The following is a 4,838-nucleotide window of genomic DNA, read 5'->3' on the forward strand; positions in this document are numbered from 1 at the left end:
GTACTTGCACCAAACTACCCCTTACTCAGGTTATGGTTTGGATCCATGGGGAGGCTTAGCTGTGGGTGGAACCTTCCAATATGATGGATCGGCCCTGGTGGCCTATCAGAATGTGGTTGCGGTTGTCATTCAGTATCGCCTTAGCATCCTGGGTTTCTTAAGGTATGACCTTGACAACATTTCACCAGTGTTACTCTACATTTACTCCAATTCGCATTAAGTGCCTTAAACTCTAACTGAACTATAGTATGTTTTACAATGGTGCCTTGAATGTTAATTTGATGTGCCAGGTGTGCCAAAACAATTGCAACCTTAGACATTACAACACCAGGTGCATTGTTATTTGCTTCAAGTACAGGAGACAAACATGCAGGTGGTAACTAGGGCTTCTTGGACCAGATTGCCAGCCTTCAGTGGGTTCGTGATAATATCATGGATTTTGGGGGAGACCCAGACTCAGTCACCATTTTCGGACAATCTACCTGGGGCATTAGTGCATCCATGCTGGTAGGTATGAGAAAGACAATGTGACACAGCAGTGAGATGGTCAGGTACAAAAGAAGAGGTGTGGTTGAATTTATACCTCACAGTGTAAACCATCAAAACCAAAGAGAGTAGCACTGTTTGACCCAATGGCTCTGTCTATCACCTGACAGGTGTTGTGTCCGTTAGCTGAGGGCCTGTTTCCCAGAACCATCCCTATGAGTGGAGTGGCACCACTGGAGGCCCATTACTACCAACAACCCACTGGCCAATGCCAAGGTACTCATGAATACCTATGTAACACAGCATCCAGGTCCACACCCACCCTACCCCCATTAATGCTGGTACAAAACAAACCATTGGTTACAATATGAATAACATGATGGCCCTGACTATGACCTAAAATAGTAACCAGTCTTCTCTGAGAGGGTTTGTTGATGGCAGGTGAATTCCTCTCCCATTCCAGATGATGTCCAATCTGTCAGAGTGTGATGACAGCACTACTGAGAAGATTGTGCAGTGTGTCAGAGGGACATACTCACACCATCAAAAAGGTATGAGGTCATTCAGTTCTGTTTGATGTGGCTTATGTTTGGCATGTTGGTCTATTATCATATGCACGGAAGCTGACAAAAATATCTGTATTTTAGGTTCAGGTTTTCATGGGCCCTGCACTGATGGTGTGTTCCTGAAAGGGCCTCCTGAAGAGGTTTTGAAGAACAAGGAGTTCCTGAAGGTTCCTATGGTTGTAGAGGTGGTCAACCATGAATTTGGATGGATTATGTCTCAGGCAAGCTCATTGGCTTCTATATCTTGTTGTGAGATTTTCTTTAAGACAACATTATTGTGGTCATCAGATCAGATCAGATTACTGTACCTGTATCACATTTCAGATATCTTCACCTCTGTTGCAGTCTAACTGTTGTTTCTGATGCCATAGTTTTATGCACCTTTGGGTTGGGTTTATGGCATGGAGAAGCAGTCTGTGGAATCCGTGATGGACATTTTCTTCTTATGTAAGTTCTCCTTATTCATCCACTTATATACTTCTCTTGCTTAACCCTTTTAACTCACGAGAATTGGCCTACAGTGCATTTGGAAATTATTCAGACTCCTTGAATTTTTTCACATTTTGTTACGTTACAGAGGTATTCTAAAAATGCATGAATCGTTTTTTTTCTCTCATCAATCCACACACAATACCCCATAAAAACAGGTTTTTAGAAATGTTTCTAAAGTTATATAAAAAATATATATTAAATTTACATAAGTATTCAGACCCTTTACACAGTACTTTGTTGAAGCACCTTTGACAGCGATTACAGTCTTGAGTCTTCTTGTGTATGACGCTACATGCTTGACACACTTGTACTTGGGGAGTTTCTCCCATTCTTCACTGGAGATCCTCTCAAGCTCTGTCAGGTTGGATGGGGAGCATCGCTGTACAGCTATTTTCAGGTCTTTCCAGAGATGTTTGATCAGTTTTAAGTCTGGGCTCTGGCTGGGCTACTCAAGGACATTCAGAGACTTGTCCTGTAGCCACTCCTGCGTTGTTTTGGCTGTGTGTTTAAGGTGGTTGTCCTGTTGGAAGGTAAACCTTCGCCCCAGTCTGAGGTCCTGAGCGCTCTGGAGCAGGTTTTCATCAAGGATCTCTCTGTACTTTGTTACGTTCATCTTTCCCTCAATCCTGACTAGTCTCCCAGTCCTTGTCGCTCCAAAAACTCCCAACAGCATGATGCTGCCACCACCATGCTTCACCATAGGGATGGTGCCAGGTTTCCTCCAGATGTGACGCTTGGCATTCAGGCCAAAGAGTTCAATCTTGGTTTCATCAGACCAGAGAATCTTGTTTCTCATGGTCTGGGAGTCTTTAGGTGCCTTTTGGAAAACTCGAAGGGGGCTGTCATGTGCCTTTTACTGAGGAGTGGCTTCCGTCTGGCCTGATTGGGGGAGTGCTGCAGAGATGGTTGTCCTGGAAGTTTCTCCCATCTCCACAGAGGAACTCTGGAGCTCTAATAGAGTGACCATCGGGTTCTTGGTCACCTCCCTGACGAAGGCCCTTCTCTCCCGATTGCTAAGTTTGGCCGGGCGTTCAGCACTAGGCAGAGTCTTGATGATTCCAAACTTCTACCATCTAAGAATGATGGAGGCAACTGTGGTCTTGAGGACCTTCAATGCTGCAGAAATGTTTACGTACCCTTCCCCAGATCTGTGCCTTGACACAATCCTGTCTCGGCGCTCTACTGAAAATTCCTTCGACCTCCTAGTTTGGTTTTTGCTCTGACATGCACTGTCAACTGTGGGACCTTTTATAGACAGGTGTGTGCCTTTCTAAATCCTGTCCAATCAATTTAATTGACCACAGGTGTACTCTAATTAAGCTGTAGAAACATCTCAAGGATCAAGGATGCACCTGAGCTCAATTTTGAGTATCATAGCAAAGGTTCTGAATAGTTATCTAAATAAGTATTCTCTTTTTGTTTTTTTATACATTTGCAAAACATTTTAAAAACCTGTTTTCGCTTTGTCATTATGGGGTACTGTGTGTAGATTGATGAGGAAAAACATTTAATTTAATCCATTTTAGACTAAGGCTGTAACATAACAAAATGTGGAAAAAGTCAAGAGGTCTGAATACTTTCCGAATGCACTGTATATTGATAGGACTAAATTTAAATGTTTCTTACAGAATAAATATTAAATGCATAAGCATGGTAGCAATTGAAAGGGACTAGTTTGGAGTATTAGACAAAGGTTGAGGATACAACAGTTCACCTGACACAAGACTGAATCCAAACATTATTGATTGTTGAACACTGTTGATTTTACGTGCATTTTACATTTACTGTACTTTTCGCCGCATTTGTTGATAACGAAATCAGAAAATACTCTGGATGAATTCAGTAACATGATAAGAATTGTCCTGGAAAAGTGGGGTAGGTGCAACATAAGTCAAGGGTTTGAGTGGTGTCGCCAAGTGACCAGACAAGTCATTTCAATGCACCTTTATGACTCAAAGAAGGGTTTTCAACTATAAACTGCTTTTTTTTTAGCTCTCCTAGCTGTGCAGTTGAGGAACTAGAGCAATCACACTTGACGTTGTTTTGTTTGGAACACAACCCTGCAATCACACAATTATTGTTGTTTCCGCAATCCAAAAACTGACCATTCATAAATCGCATCCTGGGTCAGGTGGGCATCATTTGAAAGCTTGTTCTATTGCCGACATGAGCTAGCTAAGTTTTAAAATAAGATCCTATAGTGTTAGGCTTTCACAAGGCAATGCAGAGAAACAGATCATAATTTTGGTGCACATAGAAAGTGGTTCCGCGGCAAATTGTGTTAAAATAGGCAAACGTCTCATTCTATTCAGAACAACCCACGGTATGACGCCATGTCATATTGTAACTGAACATCAAACATAGTGATCATAAACATTGACACCGTAAATGACATGAGTTTTATGATATGGAAATGGGAAGTGCACATTTAGACTCAAGTGGGATTTGGTTTGCTTGTTTGACATCAAAGCGAAATGTATTTTAATCCTCATTGAATACATTGAGTCCTCATAATTTACAGCATTTCCCTCATTTCCTTCACCCAGTCAACAAAAAAATAGCAAAAGTACCCCAATTAGAGGGAGCGACGGGGGCAACGTCTTGTCACGTACAGTGCTCAAGTTCAGAACAGCTGTCAGTCAAAACCCATACAGTGCTGTGAAGCGCAGAATCTGAGCTCCGATGTCGTTTATAGCCACTGCGTTCCAATTTAGGTGCTTATCAGTCCCCAAATCTGTCATTTTCAACCCGTGTACGGTGTAAAGGGTAAAGGGATACACCAATAGTTCATTCCACTGGTTGTTAGATTGCAATAGGTGGACAAAAAGTCAACATTTTATAGCTAGAATCCTTCATTGCTACATACATTTTTGGAATTATAAATGAATGATATACTGCATACCCATTGATTCTTGAAGAATGTAGCCTATAAATTCCTATTGAGTTTAGTTTAACTGTTCCACCCCATCAGAACCCAAAATATAATCTTGTTTTACCACAATGTTTGTAAACAATGTAAATGTATGGCCTCAAAACAATAACTATAATTTTTATATCATAGAGGGTCAGTCCTTGCATCCATAGCTGTCTATGAATTTGAGAGTGGTTACCGATATCCAGGCCTATGCCTCAGCTTTTTACCAAAACAGAGGCGGTGTTACACTTTGTTACAGTGCCTTGCGAAAGTATTCGCCCCCCTTGAACTTTGACCTTTTGACACATTTCAGGCTTCAAACATAAAGATATAAAACTGTATTTTTTTGTGAAGAATCAACAACAAGTGGGACACAATCA

Source organism: Oncorhynchus clarkii, chromosome 15 (assembly GCF_045791955.1).
Source record: "Oncorhynchus clarkii lewisi isolate Uvic-CL-2024 chromosome 15, UVic_Ocla_1.0, whole genome shotgun sequence".
Lineage (NCBI taxonomy): Eukaryota > Metazoa > Chordata > Actinopteri > Salmoniformes > Salmonidae > Oncorhynchus > Oncorhynchus clarkii.